Source organism: Pelophylax lessonae, assembly GCF_965119305.1.
Source record: "Pelophylax lessonae genome assembly, chromosome: 13".
NCBI lineage: Eukaryota > Metazoa > Chordata > Amphibia > Anura > Ranidae > Pelophylax > Pelophylax lessonae.
Window position 1 is genome coordinate 152179690 of NC_138780.1, and position 20564 is coordinate 152200253.

The window sequence follows — 20564 nt, forward strand, 5'->3', positions numbered from 1 at the left end:
GATTTCATATCAGCATGTCGCACCTTAAAGCCTAATAATAGCTATTTATGGCCGGATTTCTAGCCTGTGGGCTGAAGTTCAGTTAGATGCTAAACCACGTGGATAGAGGAGTCTCCACTGACAGCTATTGTAATCAGACAGCTGCCTGAATACCTGAACAATGATAGGATGCAGTCCATCTGGCTCAGTTAAATCGTAAATCAATTGTTTTGCCTGGGGGACCCACTGCTTTAATTTTGTCTGTTTTAGTTGGAATTGGCCAACATTTGAGCCATCTCAGCTTAACCCTGACCACACTTTGGTTCCCCACTCTAATGAAGGCCCCTTGAACCTCCTCTATGGAAAGGGAGCCTTGACAGCTAGAAGCATGGCATCACTATGGGTTTGAACCTAAAAGGGAAGTTAGGGAGCTCCCTTAGGATTGGCTACAAAGACCGGGGGTGACTGGGTGGAGCCTGAACTCTAAGAAAAGGCTGTGATTGGGCCCATCCAACTGCTCTGAGGAGATTCAGCTGTCACAAGAGTTGCCCCCCCACCCGTTGTGAGGTTTTGTCACAGCTTTATTGGCAGTTTTGACTTTGCCAGCAATTGATGTTGCTTCAAGGTCTTAAATTAAATTCTTAAGTTAAATTCTGGGGTCAGTCTAATGCCTAATAGTGTAGAAAACTATCAGCGCAATAAACTGTGCAACCAAATACAAAGTGGTATATAAATACAATAAAAAAATATATATATTGAGCAAATAATTTCAGTGTCCGGCTGCTAACACCAACTGTGTTCCAACTTCACAATAGAATACAATAAAAAACCAAAAAGTGCTGCGCCAAATCATAAATATATAAATAATTGTGAAATGTCCAAAATGTGCTGCAAATATCAAATAATATAGATGAAACCCTTGTGAATAATGATAATCAAAGTCCCAATAACACACGGTGTGTCCAATGATCTCCACTTCCGTGAATGTGCTCCTTAGTTCACCACCACCAAAAAATTATAGCCTCTCACCTCACTATCTGACCCAATAATCACCAAGGGTGAGATACAGCTATGCCCCTCAGAAGTTAACGGATGGTTGGAGAGATCACACTAAGGGAAACGACAGATGATCCAGGACCAGGTTTCACTCATTCACAGAGGAAGGCAAAAATAATCTAATGCTCTCTAATGGATCATCTCAATTTTATTATAGCAGATACACTTACAAAAACTGGCACTCCATAGTGCATGTAAGGCGCAGTTCCACAGATGCCCACCCTCCTGCCCGTTGTGATGTTTTGTCACAGCTTTATTGGTGGTTTTGACCTTGCCAGCAATTGATATTGCTTCATGTGCTTTGCCCTAAAGTTAAATTCTGGGGTCAGTCTAATGCCTATCTGGCACTGATGGTAAGGACAGGCCTGTTGGACTATGTGAGTTTATGTTTTATGGGTGCTCATGGTATAACTGTGGCATTGTTTTTTGGTACATTTGGAAAGTTTTTCCTTTTCAAAGTTCAATAAAGATGTAGCCTTGCCCTATTTCCAACATAATCAGCTTCCGTGTCTTTTTGGGGGGTAAGGTATTGGTTTATTAGTTGGTCATAAATGAGCCTATGTTTCTCAGTAGTCATGTATATGTAATGTAAGGCTGGGTTCACACTTAAAGTGGAGTTCAGTGTACAGTATTGGATTTTAGTCAAAATCTTTTTTTTAAAAACGCTGTCTGGGCGTGGCCATCTTGGATGTGGGCATCTGAAGCCGCAGTGTAATCGGCTGTGTCCTTCTTCCTGATTCCAGGGAGTGTTCTGGGAGTTCTTCCTGATTCCAGCCTCCTGGGAGTGATGACAAACAGCTCCCAGGATGCAATGCAAAGGCGGAAGTGATGTCAGTGGCCGTGGCCACAGAGGGGGGAGAATAAGGAAGTACAATCAAAAAATGCCCTAAAAATAAGGTAAGGGACCCCCGAAAAAAATTGAAAATGTCCAATTGTTGATCAGCATAGCGAGCACTCCAGGAATCACTAAAGTTGCAAAATAGGCCGGAACTCCGCTTTAATAGGAATTGAATGCAGGTTACCCCGCAACCAATTCGCATGTTGGGAGCCTGTGACCAGCTTTCAATGGAGCTCTCAATGGAGCCGGTTCACACAGCTCTTCCCATTAAAAATATTTTATTAACTTTATGATCACATTCCACAATGGCTAGCCTCTGATCTGTCCCGGTTCGCACTTACCTTTTAGAAGAAATACTTACTTAGAAGTTTTCTTCCACAGCGTTTCCATCTCTCTTGTGGGCAGCTGAAGCCGGCGCGGTCCTCTTCTCTGTCTTCTTCCGCGTCTTCGTGTCCCAGAATGCGCTGCACCGGCCCCTCTCGTCACTTCCGGTGCGGCGCCGCATTCCTAAACAGCTTCTGGGCATGCCCAGAAGCTGTTTAGCAGGGGAATGCGGCGTCGCCCGGAAATGACGAGCGGGGCCGGTGCGGCGCATTGATTCCTGGGAGCTATGACGTTTAGCTCCCAGGAATCATTGCGAGGCAGGAAGTGACGGGGAGAGCCTCGGCGCTGGAGGAGGAAGCTGTCATAGGTGAGTATTTACGATCGTCAATTACAAGGTGAGTTTTAAAAAAAAAAAAATCTAACTATCCAATTCCTTTTCAGGTTAGGCTGAACTAGCGGACGGGCACAAAAAAAAAATATCGTTTTTGTGCCCGGAACTCCGCTTTAATGACCAGGCCATATTTTGCAATTTGGCACTGCGTTAATTTAATGGACAATTGCGTGGTCATGCAACACTGTACACAAATAAAATTTACGTCTTTTTTTCCCCACAAATAGAACTTTCTTTTGGTGGTATTTGATCACCTGTGCGATTTTTATTTTTTGCGCTATAAACAAAAAAGGAGCGACAATTCTGGGAAAAAAAAATATATATATTTTTGACATTTTGCTATATAACATACTCAAAAAAAAAATTAAAAATCAAAATGTTTCAACATTTTAGGTCAATTTGTTTTCTGCTACATATTTTTGGTAAAAAAAATCGCAATAAGTGTATTTTGATTGGTTTGCGCAAACGTTATCGCGTCTACTAACTACGGGAAAGATTTATGTCATTTTTATTGTTTTTTTTTTACTAGTAATGGGAGCGATCTGTGATTTTTAACGGGACTGCGACATTGATCAAACCCCTTACTGACATTTTTGACACTTTTGGGGGGACCAGTGACATTACTACAGTAATCAGTGCTAAAATGTGCACAATTACTGTAATAATGACACTGGTAGGGAAGGGGTTAACATTGTGGGTGATCAAGGAGTTAAATGTGAGCCTAGGGGAGTGATTCTAACTGTGGGGGGCGTGGCTTCTGAAATGGTCATAGAGACCTGTGATTCTATATAGAAGGATCACAGGAGCTCTGTGATCATTCCAGGGAGGAGAACTTTCAGCGGGGAGCGATCATGGGTGTCAGGCGGCAATCAGAGCCACCTGCTCCAAACATCGGAGTCCTCGCTGTCGAGTGGGGGCGTGAGAGTGCCTCAGACAGCGCACGCTCGCCCCCAGCTGCAGGCACACGACTTACATAGAGCTACATCAGTTCATGCAGGAGGGCCGCACTGCCGCAGTAAATCGACGGCGGGCGGTCGGGAACCGGTTAAAGGCCCTGCAGTTACAGAAAAATATCAGTTGACCTGCCAGAAATGCACTCAGGTCCTGTTGTGGGCTGGGGACACACAGCATTTTTGTAGGCTGAGTGGTGTCAGACCTGCTCAGTTTTCTTTTGCTAAACTACTTAAACCCACTTAATTTTACACCTTTGCAGCCCAGACTCCAAAGATTCTGTAGTCCCAAGATAACAACTGAGGACTTATTAGACTCCATATGATAACACAGGCGGTGTGTACGAGGCACATGACAGCACTGAATTTATAACAAATTATCCCACACAATACATTTAAGGCCATTCAGGAGGTTTCATGGTCATGGTGATGCTGTAAAATACATTTGGAAAATTAGCCAGCGCATCCTACGGAAAATCTTATAGTCATTAATGCAAAAGTTCAAGTATAAAATATATATCCACTAATGTTTTTAGGATACAAATGATCTTTTCCTCAAGGTGACAGACGCATATGTTCCTTAGCAACCACAGATATATACACCCATTGATGACTCAAAATCAATACATCAGTTCAGTCCTGAGTATGTAAAAAGTACAAAATGCAATAGAAACCCTTAACTATATGTAGCAATATAGTAATTGTTCAGGATGGCAAGCTGGGTCCAAAACTGTCCAAACCAATATTAGTTATGATGGAGCATCAAATAAATGTCAGTATAACACTACAATCCCGACGCCATTATCCCATAGTAACCAGAAGCACACATTTAAACAGAATAGCCTGACTGTAATTATGCCATTGGGAGTGAATGCATAGATAGAGAATTGGAGTACTGTTAAAAGCCGATAATTTTAATTCTAAAGAAACGTCCGATAGGCAAATAGAAAACATGATGAATTTTAAAGCCTGATTAAATAAGCGTAACATACAATCATAGTACCATGAACAGTTTACACATTTTGCAGATATTTCCGTTTCACCAGGACCTTGTACGCTTGGTAAGCTTGTGCTGAAGTATAAAAAAACAAATAAAACTCATGACACCAAAAAAGGCAATAATTCAACATATACAGATACAACAAAAAAGTAAAAAAAAAAAATAGCTGGAAAAAACCCAAAAAGGAATGCCATATGGTTGTCCCATAGAATTACCAAAATATTTAGAGGTAAAGCCAGATCTTACCCAAAATACAGAAATGGGTAATCTAAGATGGAAGTTGAAAATCACAATGGGTTGAGGTATGTTTGAAGGATTTTTAAAATATAATATTCTTCGTTTCTGGGCTTCAAAGATCCTTTCAGTACTTTACTTAGTAATACTTTGTAATTTGGGCTACCAAATTACATTTTTAGAACCTTTAAACTAGTGATTGACCGATATCTTTTTTTTATAGCGATACCGATATTTTGGTCATCGCATATTGGTATCGGCCGATATCTGCCGATATTTTTGGACATTTAAAAAAGATATATTTTTTAATTTTTTTTTTTACCCAGGTATTCTGGTGGAGGGATCTGGGAGTCTAAAAGACCCCCAAACCCTTCCTCTGCACTTAAAAGCATTCAAAGCGCCAAGTTTGGCTGTTTTGAATGCTGTCATTTTTTTGAATTTGGCACAGAGTACCTGGAAGTGATGTCATGACATCAGTTCCGGGTTTTTACATGGAGACCCGATCAGAGCCAAATGCGGCTTTTATCAGGTCTTCGGTGGCCGTGCAGGTAGGAGCCGCGGAAGGCGGCGGGGGGGGGACGTCCCTTTCTGCTTCTTGTAATGACAGCCGAGCATTGGTTGTCATTACAAGACAGCCGACCGTTGGCTATGGACACCGGTACCAGGGTGATGCCTCTAGCTGCAGGCATCACCCCAGTACAAGCACTTTCCAGAAATATCGGCAATATCGGTAACCTCAGGGGCCTATTTCGATATATTGGGGAAAGTGCAGATCGGCCCTCGATATATCGGCTTTGCCGATAATCGGTCAATCCCTACTTTAAACATACCTCAGCCCATTGTGGCTCTCTCCAGCTACCATCTTATTGTGTCCATTTCTGTACCCTGGGTAAGATTTGGCTTTACCTCTAAATGTTTTGGAAACTTTATTGGACAACCATATGACATTCCTGTATATGGTTTCTTTTTGGGGGGTTTATTCATGCTATTGGGTGCTCTGTAAGGTCCATCCACAGGCTTGACTGGCACTTTTTGTTCACCTCTTGGTAAGAAACTGTGTCCACACCACATTGGGGGTGAGTTTGGTATTTTTAGGACTATCCCTGTTTTTGGTGTTATGAGTTTTTATTGTTTTGTTTATATTTCAGCAGAAGCTTCCTATTTTCGGTCAAGTACATACCAGGCGTACAAGGTCCAGATGAGGCGGACATTTCTGGGAAATGTGTAAACTGTTCATGTTATTGTGATTGTCTATTGTTACACCTATTTAATAATGTTTTGCATTTTATTGTGTTTTGTATTTGCCTAATGGCAATTTATTAAACAATCTTTGTGAGCGTCTTTATAATGAAAAGTATCGGCTTTTAACAGTACTCTATCTATGCATTCTCTCCTGACAGCATAATTAAAGTCCCGCTATTCTGTAGAAATGTTTGTCAAAAACTGCTCCATGCTCAGGATGGAGAGCAACATGCGCTGGGAGATGGCGTATATTCCAGAAACTGGAACATGACTGCATTCTGGAAACCTGGCTTCTCAAGGTTAATTGGTGGTCTCTGCAAAAGGTGGTTCTCCACAATCAGCCTTACTTTATGTCATTTCTATGTTTCTGGAACTTAAAGGATACAGTGATCTTCCCTAGTATAAACTATAGAATATGGACTTTTCAAATGGTAACAGCAAAAATCTGTGTCACAATTAAAATGCCAATGAATGTGAAAAATGTGACCTGAATGTGGATGAGAAATTGTTGAACTTCAATATAAGGGGCACTTGCACACATTACATTTATGGCATTGAAAACAACTTTTCTTCTTTGATCTTCTAATTGGAGTTTTATGATATGTATTATAGAGGGGTATCTTCCATAGACACAGAGAAACTCACAAGAATAGGCAAAAATGTATGTACGTTTTTACTCAACTATGTTTAAAATATCTAATATGATATATACGAATAAATACTAATATTCCTCACTATTCCTATAAAACCGGTGATACGAATATCCTTGAAAAAAGGCTACATTGTTAGCTGAAACGCGTAGGGTCAATACTGGATGATCTCTGTGAAATTCCAAGCAAGTTAGCCTGGAAAAACAGAGTTCTTCATCCAAATAAAAGTCACCTTATTTTCACCAGTGTCACGGAAACCCTTTTTCCGAAACGTACTTTTCCTCTACGCACCTTGGGTCTATAACCCAACAGTTATGCACCATTATAACTGCCAGTTATAATTCTCCCTGAATATATGTTTTCTCTTTTTAATAATCAATAAATTATTTATTTTCTTGATTTATACAACCGTGTATTTATCACTTGCCCTAAAAGTCCCATACCTTGGTTTGAGGCACCATCACACCCCCTATAATGATATGTATTATAAGGATCTGCTCTGATTAGTAAATCTTTAAAATGTTTGTTCAGTTTGTAAATGTTATTATGAGTGTTGGTTGCCTAATTTCAGCACACAAACTGCTATCACACCTCAGAATGTGGCTGTGTCTGTTGTGATTTTCTTAAATTTCTCAGACGGAAAATTCTGAGTTTGCACATATGGTATCCTGTCTGCATTTGCTGTACATATAACCTCTGTGTTAACTCTTTCTTGTGGATCTCTGTCCAAAGCTTCAACAAAACAACCCCATTCCAGAATGTTCTTTTTTATGTGTGATATAATTTTATGTGTTGCAGTCTTCAGTGTGAGCCAATATTAAGTACTCACACAAACTGAGAATCCGGTTGGTTTTTTTAACAGAAGGTCTAAGATGAGCTCTAGGAAATTAGAACAAAGTACACAATTTTTTGTCAAAAGTATTGGGACACCTGCCTTTACACGCACATGAACTTGGCATCCCAGTCATAGTCTGTAGTGTTCAATATTGAGCTTACCCACCCTTTGCAGCTTCAACTCTTCTGGGAAGGCTGTCCACAAGGTTTAGGAGTGTGTCTTTGTGAATGTTTGACCATTCTTCCAGAAGTGTATTTGTGAGGTCAGGCACTGATGTGGACGAAAAGGCCTGGCTTGCAGTCTCCAACCTAATTCATCCCAAAGGTGCTCTATCGGGTTGAGGTCAGGACTTTGTGCAGGCCAGTCAAGTTCCTCCACCCCAAACTCGCTCATCCATGTTTTTATGGACCTTACTTCGTGCATTGGTGCAAATCATTTGGTGGAGGGGGGGGGGGGGGATTATGGTGTGGGGTTGTTTTTCAGGGGTTGGGCTTGGCCCCTTAGTTCCAGTGAAGGGAATTCTTAAGGCGTTAGCACACCTAAGACAATTTGGACAATTTCATGCTCCCAACTGGCTCCTTCCAGTGCACAAAGCAAGGTCCATGAAGACATAGATGAGTGAGTTTGGGGTGGAGGAACTTGATTAGTCCTGACCTCAACCCGATAGAGGGATAATTTAGAGCGGAGACTGCGAGCCAGACCTTGTTGTCCACATCAGTGCTTAATCTCACAAATGCGCTTCCGGAAGAATGGTCAAACAGTCCCATAGACACATTCCTAAACCTTGTGGACAGCCTTACCAGAAGAGTTGAAGCTGTTATAGCTGCAAAGGATGGGCCAACTCAATATTGAACCCTACACACTAAGGCTGGGATGCCATTACAGTTCATGTGCGTGTAAAGGCACGCGTCCCAATACTTTTGGCAATATAGTGTATTTCTTCCCAAAAGATATGGTGCAATGTTGATGTGACCAGATTGAATCAATATGAGATTTGGTACCTATTTCTAGCAGGTACCCGCTCCCACTTTTGCTGGAATCTCCTAAGCAATCTCTCTGGAAGTCCCAACCACCCCCCCCCCCACCCCCTCACACACTGCCTACAACCACCTGGCATATGTCACAGGTCCAGGAGGCTGCAGGACCATTCAGGGGGCACAGCTCGGCTCGCACATGCCCAGTGGGTGGCCAGCTGTAAAGACGCAAAGAGTCACAGCCGGCTTATCACAGTTAACATTGCAGCGCCAGGGACTCAAAGAAGGAGAACGAGAACAGCGCTGGATCCCTGGACTGGTAAGTGTTTCTTTATTAAAATTCAACTGGTACAATATTTGTAGTTACGTACACATATAACAAGTGCGCATCAACTCAAATAAAGTCTAAAGAAGCATTATGTGAAAAAACAAACTGATTTCTGTTATGTGATACTCTTCAGCACAGTTCATGAAACAACAAAGAGTTTTAAAAATAAATTTCAAAGAGCCAGTGAAACAATCAGCCATCCACCGATCCAGTCCTTTCACCATTGATGGATGCCTGGATGGTCATTGATGAACATGTGTGTTTGATCTCTGTTATGGGGATCTAGTTCATTTGGTAAGAAGCCATTGTTGTCTGTGGTGGAGGGCACAAAGTGTTTGGTTGGCTTTTCAAGATACCTACACTGGATCGGTGGATGGCTGATTGTTTCACTGACTCTTTGAAATTTATTTTTTGAACTCTTTGTTGTTTCATGAACTGTGTTGTAGAGTATCACATCAAAGAAATCTGAATGTCTTTTCACATAATCTGTTTCTTTGGACTTTATTTGGGTTGATGCACACCTGTTATATGCGTACGTATTTAGATCTAACATCCAGTATTCTTATTTTTAATAGATGCAGCTCTGTACACATTTTGTTGCACTAAGTGTAAAATATTTTTTCGTTATTTGTTATTGAATACAGTAAATGAAGTTGCTGACTTGAAAAAAAAAAAAAAACGATTGATGAACCTCTTTAAGAAACAGAAAATCCTCAAAACTTAGGGAACATACCTTTCATATTTAATAAAAATATCATTTATTAAACCCAGCTGGGTAAACACATTGCTGTAGTGTAATATGACTGATAAATTCAATTTTTCTTCAGGAAATCCAACAAAATGATTGACAAATGGGGGAGTCACTGAGTCCCCCCATAAAGTAACTGGTCTGCTTAAACAGTATCTCTTCAAATTTGAATTTGTTGTGTAGCACCCTCCTAGGTAGGTGCTAGGAAAACCATAAGGGAGGCCCTGTCTGCTTATCAGGGGGGCCTGATTGTTCAGCTAGACTGTCATGTGCTTCCATGTGTGCCTGTTGAGCTTGGGAAGTCTCCCTACTGTGTCCAATGAGGGCTCTTACAAGACAGTGGAGGAAACTTGGCCAATGGCACACCAGGGCTTGTATCTATTCCAGAGGGCAGAATCTGTCGCAACGCATCCTGGGATGGGGTATAAGTCTGAGGGGGGCACGTGGCAGGGCGTCTTTGGCGGAAAGCAGAGTCCCAGATTCAGTGCAAGGTGTTTCAGAGTCCCTCCAAGAACCGCACTCACCAGATTTGATGGACCCTCCACTGGGGTCAAAACAGATTGAAAAATGAAATGATATCAAGGGACCACCTCCAAGCTGCCGTTATCCTCTTGTTTTGATTCAAATCAGCAGGGGACAATTCCTTCACTGCGAGTCTGATTCCTCCAGGGTGCAATTCAATTGCAATGGCCCCTTAAAGCTGTTAAATTCCAGCGGAAGGAGTAGACCACATCGTAAAGCCAGTAAGGTGAAGGGGTTTTATTAAAGTATAAAAACTTACTTACAAACAATGGTAGATGATAATGCATGTAAAGGAAAAAAACTGAACGCCGTATCGACGCATTTCCGATGCGGCAGAGCCAGCTGACATCACTTCCTGTGGCATGCAGGAAGTTCCCGGAAGTCACCACTGATACGGCGTTCAGTTTGTTTCCTTTACATGCATTATCATCTACCATTGTTTGTAAATAAGTTCTTATGCTTTAATAAAACCCCTTCACCTTACTGGCTTCACGATGTGGTCTACTCCTCAAGGAAAGATTTGATGCAGTGAAAACTCAATGGCTCTATGGACGATCCATTTACATTGATAGGGTGGAGGTCCACGGGCCAGGCCTGGTCCATCCGAGTGCGAGACAGCCAGGGAACCCTTGTCAGGTTTCCCCACCCAGAATACTACATCTGAAATTAATTCTTTCATTGCAAAACTATGTATTTAAGGCGGGCTAGCCATCACACTGACAAAGAAAATATAATGCTGAGTTATACAAGTTACTTTTCAAGTTGAAAGTGTTGTGTTGTTCTATAGACCCCTTGGACCATCGGGCCAGGGTCTTAAGTAGATACTTTGAACCTCATAGATCCCTTGGGTCATTGCGCCAGGATCTTTTGGATTACATATATTGTGCAAGAAACTGTGTAATTCTCAACCAACAAGGAAAAAACGGGTGGCCGTCACAGCCTTGGGCGGTGCATCCAGGATGTTAGTGAGGGGTGCCCTGGAAGACCCCTCGCATTTCCCTGATTAAGCAGGAGTGCAGGCCACTCAGGCTCCAGCGGTCTCCCCTGTTTCCAAAAGAAGGAGAAGCGTTCTGAGTGACAGCGGGAAGATGCTGTGTCTAACTTCTCCAAGGACTCTGCATAGGTAGTCAGTGATAGGGCACAGATTCCCCCAGGAGGGGGGGGGGGGGGAGAATTGGATCCGGCATGTCAAGCACTGAATGGTAGAGGAATCAGTGAGTGGAGGGAGAAGGTCGCCCCTGCGGGAAGGGTCTTCTCACTCAACTGTTCAGATAGTGAGTTCTGTGATTATTGTATGTATGCGGTATGACTAACCTTTTATTTCCTCTACAGTACAGGTGGGCTCACGGTACAGATAGATAGTCAGGGAGCTTATGTTTGCTAAAATCCCCACAAAGCGGATTTGTTTGGTGGGGGGTGCATCCATCCATGCACCTTAAACTGTTTGTATATTTGTACAGCATATAGATGTCTATATATTTTTTCACATAAATTATTTGTACATTAATTTCTTCCCTTTTCCCCCTTTTCCAAGTTTGTTGGATACTCCTGATTTTTTGGCAGATTTTTGTAGGAGGTGGCTGCCTCAGAGCCAATGGGGACATGGCTCATTTTGGGTGGGGGGTGGATGTAGCACCCTCCTAGGTAGGTGCTAGGAAAACCATAAGGGAGGCCCTGTCTACTTATCAGGGGGGCCTGATTGTTCATCTAGGCTGTCATGTGCTTCCAGGTGTGCCTGTTGAGCTTGAGGAGTCTCTCCACTGTGTCCAATGAGGGCTCTTATTGGACAGTGGAGGAAACCTGGCCAATGGCACACCAGGGCTTGTATCTATCCCAGAGGGCAGAATCTGTCGCAATGCATCCTGGGATGGGGTATAAGTCTGAGGGGGGCACGTGGCAGGGCGTCTTTGGCGGGAAGCAGAGTCCCAGGAGGAGGGTGACGGTTGTCTCTCCTCCTGTCAGCGGTAGTGAAGGTGTCCGTGGCGGTAGGCCTGAAGTACAGAAGGTTGAGCTGAGCTGCAGAGAGGGATCCAGTGTGCTGAGGACCGAGTGGAGCTGCTGGGGCAGAAGTTTCCAGGAAAGCAGTGTTGTAAGTACTGTAAACTGCCCAGGGGTCTGCCTAGGATAGGAGACAACTCCAGAAGGTCAGAGGGATACAGGAGCCAGCTAACCAGTAGAGGGGACTTAGAAAGGGGGTGCCAGTGTTTAAGCCCTGAAGATAAGTGTGTGAGACAGAGAGTGCCGGTGCTGACCCTGAAGTGTTAAGCAATGCAGCAGTCTTATAAGTAGCTACCTCAGTGAAGAGGGGTAAAGGAAGCTTTAACTAGGACTTTGTGCCACATGAAAGTGCCAGAAGTCATTTCAGTATTAACAGACAGCAAGTCAGCGTTAACCAGTATCATCCTGCGTTGACCGGCATCCAGCCAGCATCAAGTCAGCGCTAATTTTGTGCATAGTTGAGCAAGAGGAGTATCCCACTCATCCCTTCTCCAATCCAAGTTCTCAATAAACATAAAAAACCCAAAGATACTGGACTGTTCCTTGTCTCAGTGCTCACACTTGGAGAACATGCTTAAATGTGCTGTTGTTGTTAGCGGTAACCCTAGTGGAACCATAACCAGCAAAACGGCTGGGAATCCTGCTACAGTTGTTTTCCTGGAAAACACATTTAGAAGAAATGCTGTAAGGATTGGTGACCAGAAAATGCTTCAAGATGTCAACGTCAGCCTTATTGGATATGTTCGTGTCTGAAGATAAAATATCAATACTAAATAATAGCCACCCTGCTTCTAAATATACAGTAATGTGCAAAGGTTTTAGGCAGGTGTGAAGAAAATAGGTATGCTTTCATACTTCCACTATGTCCCATAGTTTGTAGTCGCTACGATTTTTGTCCAAACCAATAATAATACAAATTGGCCTAAATTTATTAAGAAATTTGATTTTTTTTTTTAAATGTTTTATTGGATAGGTTTTTATAGCAGAAAGTAAAAAATATTGTTTTTTTTTTCTCAAAATTGTCAGTCTTTTTTTCTTTATAGCGCAATTTTTTTTTCAAAAAAATTGTCAGTCTTTTTTTCTTTATAGCGCAAAAAAATAAAAACTGCAGAGCTGATCAAGTCCCGCCAAAAGAAAGCTCTATTTGTAGGAAAAAAAGGATATAAATATTATTTGCATGACCACGCAATTTCAGATAAAGTAACACAGTGCCGTATCGCAAAAAATGGCCTGGTCAGCAAGGAGGGTAAATCTTTCCAAAGTCAATTTGTTAGTCTATTTAAATCTGCAAGTGCATTTACCACTACCCTCTCCCTAAGAAAAAAAGCTATAAAAAATGAATGCAGCCACTGCAATTAAGGATTGCTAAGCAATATATTGCATTTTTGTTTTTTTGGGTTTAATACCACTTTAACCACTTAAGCCCCGGAAGATTTTACCCCCTTCCTGACCAGGGGGTTTTTTGCGATTTTTTACTGCGTGACTTTAACGGACAATTGCGCGGTTGTGCGACGCTGTACCTAAACGAATTTCACGTCCTTTTTTTCCCACAAACAGAGCTTTCTTTTGGTGGTATTTGATCACCTGTGCGATTTTTTGATCATGCGCTATAAACAAAAAAAGAGCGTAATTTTTGCAAAAATAACAATATTTTTCACTTTTTTTTATATGAAATTCCCCCCCAAAAAATTTAAAAATCTAAATTTTTTAACATTTTCAGCCAAATTGTTTTATGCTACATATGTTTGGTTAAAAAAAATTGCAAAAAGCGTATTTTGATTGGTTTGCGCAAAAGTTATCGTGTTTACTAACAAAGGGAAAGATTTCTGTCATTTTTGGTGTTTTTTTTTTTTAACGAGTAATGGCGGCGATCTGCGATTTTTTTGCGGTACTGCGACATTGCGGCGGACAGATCGGACCCTTGACTGACATTTTTGACACTTTTGGGGGTACCAGTGACATTACTGCAGTAATCAGTGCTATACATATGCACTGTTACTGTAAAAATGACACTGGCAGGGAAGGGGTTAACTGTATTGGACAGGGAGGGGTTAAGTGTGTCCTAGGGGCGTGCTTCTAACTGTAGTGGGACATAGCTACTAGTGTAAAAACAGAGATCAACGGTTCTACATAGTAGAACCATCTGATCTCCATTTTTACACAGGGGAGAATGACAGGCGGCTTGTTTACATAAGCCGCTCTGCCTTTCTCCCGCTGTACCGACGATCGCCGTGTGACCGGCGGACATCGGGTCCGCCGGTCACACGCCCGCACTCCTCCCTGAACGAGCCTCGGCGTGCGCGCGCTCGCCCGCTATTGGCTCAAATGCCAGTCACAGGCGGGGCTGACTGCCGCAGTAAATATACTGTGCGCAGTCGGCAACCGGTTAAGCTAAAGGCTGTGTATTGTACTCTGGTCTAAAGAAAACCATTAGATGATATTTTAATGATTTTAGTCCTTTTTGAACTTTAGGAACTCTGAAAATTGCTGGAAAACATCAGATATTCAACATCCAAATATTTTGCTTTGTATGTCAAAATCCAATGATTGGCTAAACAGATCTGACTAAGAGTTCGGGTCTTATGACATATACAATTAGAGGTATCAGAAAAGATTCTAGCATGCATGGTTTCATCTTTCAATAGGTCTAGGAGTCCGAGGCTGTATTTAGAATAATCAAAAACAATTACGGCATCTCCTCTATTCGCTGCTTTGAGGATAATTTCTTTGTCACTTCTCAGAAAAGATAGCATCTTTTTCTTCTTTAGTTAATTAGAGGTTACATTTAGTATTTATAAAATTTTGGACATCATTTCAGATGGTTTTGATGTATAACTTGATTTTTCCTAAATCTCCTGGAAGTATAAACTTGCCCTTCTAAACTGAGAGGAGAAGCTGCTATTAAAGTTCTGTTGTCCTGAAAAATGTTGCCTTAGCTTTAGCGGTCTCTTATATTTAAATTGTTCGAAATCCAATAGGAAATGCATGCAAATCATAAAAGTGAGATAGAAAGACCAGCCCTTTTCATTCATTTTTTTGCAAAAGTTATTTACCAGCCTGGTGTACATATTTTCTTGAGATCTTTAAGGACCCAAAATTTTCCCTTTTTGTGCTAGTGGCACACCTCTCTAGGTCTGGGTTTATATAGGTGCCCCATGAAAAAGAGTATCACCTCTTGGGCCAGATCACTATCAGAAGTATGTTTTTTTTTTTCTTACATATTCATACTTACAAAATCTCACAAAAGTGAGTACACCCCTCCACATTTTTGTAAATATTTTATTATAATTTTTCATGTGACAAGACTGAAGAAATGACACTTTACTACAATGTAAAGTTGTGAATGTACAGCTTGTATAACAGTGTAAATTTGCTGTCCTCTCAAAATAACCCAACACACAGCTATTAATGTCTAAACCGCTGGCAACCAAAGTGAGTACACCCCTAAGTAAACATGTCCAAAATTGGGCCCAATTAACCATTTTCCCTCTCCCCGTGTCATGTGACTCATTAGTGTTACAAGGTTTCAGGTGTGAATGGGGAGCAGGTGTGTTAAACTTGGTGTTATCGCTCTCACTCTCTCATACTGGTCATTGGAAGTTCATATATAATAATTCTTGCTCTACATAAAGATGGCCTAGGCTATAAGAAGATTGCCAAGACCCTGAAACTTATCAGCAGCACAGTGGCCAAGACCATTTAGCGGTGTAACAGGACAGGCTCCACTCAGAACAGGCCTCGCCATGGTCGACCAAAGAGGTTGAATGCACATGCTCTGCGTCATATCTAGAAGTTGTCTTCGGGAAATAGACTTATGAGTGCTGCCAGCATTGCTGCAGAGGTTGAAGGGGTGAGGGGTCAGCCTGTCAGTGCTGAGACTATACGCTGCACACTGCATCAAATTGGTCTGCATGGCTGTCTTCCCAGAAGGAAGCATCTTCTAAAGATAATGTACAAGAAAGCCAGCAAACAGTTTGCTGAAGACAAGCAGACTAAGGACATGGATTACTGGAACCATGTCCTGTAGTCTGATGAGACCAAGATAAACTTATTTGTTTCAGATGGTGTCAAGCGTGTGTGGCGGCAACCAGGTGAGGAGTACAAAGACAAGTGTGTCTTGCCTACAGTCAAGCATGGTGGTGGGAGCGTCATGGTCTGGGACTGCATGAGTGCTGCCGGCAGCGGGGGGCTACAGTTCATTGAGGGAACCATGAATGCCAACATGTACTGGGACATACTGAAGCAAAGCATGATCCCCTCCCTTCGGAGACTAAGCCGCAAGACAGAATTCCAACATGATATCGACCCCAAACACACCTCCAAGATGACCACTGCCTTGATAAAGAAGCTGAGGGTAAAGGTGAGGGACTGGCCAAGCATGTCTCCAGACCTAAACCCTATTGAGCATCTGTGGGGCATCTTCAAATTGAAGGTGGAGGAGCGCAAGGTCTCTAACATCCACCAGCTTCGTGATGTTGTCATGGAGGAGTGGAAGAGGACTCCAGTGGCAACCTATGAAGCTCTGGGGAACTCCATGCCCAGGAGGGTTAAGGCAGTGCTGGAAAATAATGGTGACAACACAAAATATTGACACTTTGAGCCCAATTTGGACATTTCTCATTTAGGGGTGTACTCACGTTTGTTGCCAGCAGTTTAGACATTAATAGCTGTGTGTTGTTATTTTGAGGGGACAGCAAATTTACACTGTTATACAAGCTGTACATTCACTACTTTACATTGTAGCAAAAGTGTAATTTCTTTAGTGTTGTCACATGAAAAGATAGAATAAAATATTTACAAAAATTTAAGGGGTGTACTCACTTTTGTGAGATACTGTATCTAGGTGGTTGCAGCATCGATCTGATGCTGCATCTGTCGCCCGGTGTCTCTAAGACTGAGAACTGAGCGATCAAACACCGCTGATCACTCGGTTCTCAGATCTTCCTGAACAAAGAGCTGGTGACTGTCAGTCACCGCTGTCTGCTCTGCTCCCCCCGGCGCACTCTGGGCTGTGGAGGGGGCAGGAGCCGCCAGCTCAGGCTCTCAGCAGCTCGCTAAGAGGGTGAGGCGAGTGCTGGTCCAGGCATATAGTCCAACCATATGGTCGTGATTTTTACAAAGCATGGACCGGCTCAGTGATGTCAGCTGACAGCGAGCTTCAGCTTGCTGTCTGCTGAAAACAGGTTACAGGAGTGCAGAACTAGCTGCACTGTTATGATCCACGGGAGAAGTACAGCCAAACAGGCTTTGGCTGTACTTCTCCTTTAAATGTGTCACATTTACTCCGCTGGCCTTTTTTTTGTATAGGTGTGAGTAGCTTTTTTAATCTTTTAAATACTCTTTTAAATACTCTCAGAAACGGTTTCCCACCTTGAGAGTAAACCCAAGGGCTGTAATCTCACAGTTCAGTTGTCACAATTGTACCTTGGCTTTATCATTAACAAGAAGTATAAAATGAATGTGTTACTAAACCCACAACAGTAAAATCAGTCTGTATATACAGTAAATCATGCTTGTTATACTCACTGTGGAACCTAAGGAGTTATCCTCTGCATTGTGTAAAAAGGCTGTTTAATCCTGTCCCCATAGATCCTCCCCTCCTTCCCTGACTCCTAATAATTTCCTGATAACACTGAGTCTATGGAGTTAGGCTGTACATGCTCAGTTTAATGTGTATTACTAGAGAGGTATTTTTTTTCTTGGGAGGGTGCATGTGATCAGCACAGGGCCAATTAGCACTGTCCAGACAGAGGGTCAGGGGTCTTGCAGAGGGTCAGTTACAAAACTCACCCAACAAGCTTTAACAAGTGCTTTCCTGGACACTGATAGAAGTCACAAGTCAGCTCTAACTGCTGATGAGAAAAAGGTATTTAGCAGTTTATATTTAAACTTTAAAATAATTGCATTTCTATGTTCTGTGTACTGTGGGAGACGAGATATAGTGAATGCAGGATCCTGGGTTTAGTAACATTTTAAGGGAGTTTTGATCGTCCACCAACATCCCCTTTTCAAAAAAAATGCCCTTTCTGTCTTTGACTCCATCTAAAACCAGCCATACATGGATGGAAACTTGTCCTTTTCAGCAGGGACCAGCTAAATTTAGATCCATGTATGGGCAGAAGGGTGTTACAGAAGTTTATCTACTGATCAGCTTCTGAAGAACTGCCCAGTCGGATTTCGGCCATTTGATCAGCACTGGTGACTGCTCAGTGTATTCTGATGGGGAATGTGTGGATAGGAAAATTGGGTCAGATTTTTTTTTTGTTCAACCCACTGGTTGAATGAAAAAAAAATTACTTGTGTATGGACTGCTTTTATTTTAATAGAGGACACTTACCTGTCCAGGAAGCCCACGATGTCAGCACCCGAAGCTGACCGTGCAACGACTCTGGGCGTCGGCATCCTTACTAAGGGAAGCAGGAAAAGAAGCTTTGCAGCTTCACCGCCTGTTTCCTGCTGCAGGTGTCGCATTGCGCTTTCTGAATGGTCCCGTTGTCTTCTGGGACCTGTGTGTGTCTCCCAGATAGCGGGAGGGGCTGTAAATGACGTAAAGAAAGGGACATGATCTGGGGTATAGATAATGGCTAGACCTCCATCCCTAATGAATATGCAAAAGGAAGAACAAATTGTTCAGAAATTGTGGGACTTTAAATGAGGTAAGTTAATCACCAAATGATGAATATTTATTAAGTAATTCATGATTTAACAGTAGTATAAAATACAGATAGACCTGACATGGAGTATACAAATTCATATAAATAATTTCAATAGTAATAAATGTATTGTACAACATAACCAACATATAATTGATCTCCAAAAAGGTATGTCATCATTTCTTGTAGGCTCTACGCGTTTCGTGGCTCTACGTCCACTCATCAGGAGCTAATTAAAATTATAGATCTGTAAAAGTAAACTGATATTAAAATACTATAATCTCAAATAAAGGAATATAACAGATTGCTCCTAGTTTTTAAATGTAGAATCCAGCTACTTACTGTGCTGACCCAATAAATCTGAAAGACCACCCCAAGCATAAACCGTTTCACCCGGGGCTGAGGCGGGTATTAGCCCAAGCCGGCGCAAAGAGGGGAGAGGAGATGGGGGGAGTTGTAAATGACGTAGTTCGCCATGGCACCCTTACACAGAAGTGGGAACAGGTACCTGTTTTTGACCCAAAAGGTGCAAAATGGGGCACTGGAGATAAAGCCAAGGTACAATTGTGACAAATGAACTGTGAGATTACAGCACTTTTGGGTGGAACTCCACTTTAAGGTTCATTCAGACAACGCAAGAGTAAAAGCGGGCAGCTTCTGCTGTGCTGTCTTTTGTTAAACATAGCACAATTAAGAACCTTTTGTCATGCATTAAAAGCCAATTCCAGCCTCAGAGGCAGTTAATATTTATTTTTTACCCCTTTTTTTAAATTTCTGCAGGCCAGTCACATATTGCACTGGTCAATCCTAAATGATGCAAAGAGCTTGTCAGTCCCTGATGCCCTGCACTCACATTAAGTAGGTTGAATGAAGTGCTGGGTATTCTTTAACCTAGAAGAGCACCAGCACCGGATCGCAGAATGAATAAGTCTGTGGGAAACACCAACAGAGAGGATAACTGGTGCCACCAGAGCTGCAGTTTTTACTTTTATAATTGCAAGACAGAGATTTTATTTTTAATGCAAAGTGGAATTAGACTTCAAATGTTTGTACACAAAAGATTGTATTGACCAAAAACCAATATAATTTCCCTTTATGTTAGAAAAAAAATCCACAATTCAATATATGGTAGATTCCCTTTAGATCAGGTTATTGGAAGGGGAAACTGCAACCCTTTGAAATAATTTTTTATTTGCTTAATAACTGGTTACTATGACAGCTGTCCTCGTTTTTTAGATTTCCTACGAAGTAGATGCATCATCGGTAACAAAGGATTTTTTAATAAGCCCAGAACTGATGACTGAGGAATGAGTAGGCTGATGTCATAAATGTAGATTTAAGCATGTGCTAGTAAAAGTGTAGGGTGTAAATCACAGACTTTATCACATCTTTTTTTTGCACATGATTTTTTTTTTTTATCATCAATGACTGTAGATGTGCTATTATGCTGTAAATAGGCCCACAGGGGAGAAGAAAGCTGAGGTCATTCTGACTCACATGCTCGCTGGATGCACAATGCTTAATTTATGGCTTCAGTAATCATTGACATTTAAAAAATGGTTTTCCTATTAAAGCGTTTACTCAAACAACATCTACACCCTGAAAGCTGAAACCTAAAACTATTCTGTAAAACAAACAGAAATTTATAAAAATGCAAATATAGGCAAAGCATGCAGGCCATGTGACAGTCTATGACTGTCAAAAGGGGTTTCTAAGAAAAACATATTATTCCTATTTGATTCAGGCCCATCTAAATAAATAGAGATTTTGTTTTGATGTGTCTATAGGGGTTACTAAAGAGGTTACAGTACTAAATGCAATTGTGGCCCAAGTGCAACAGGA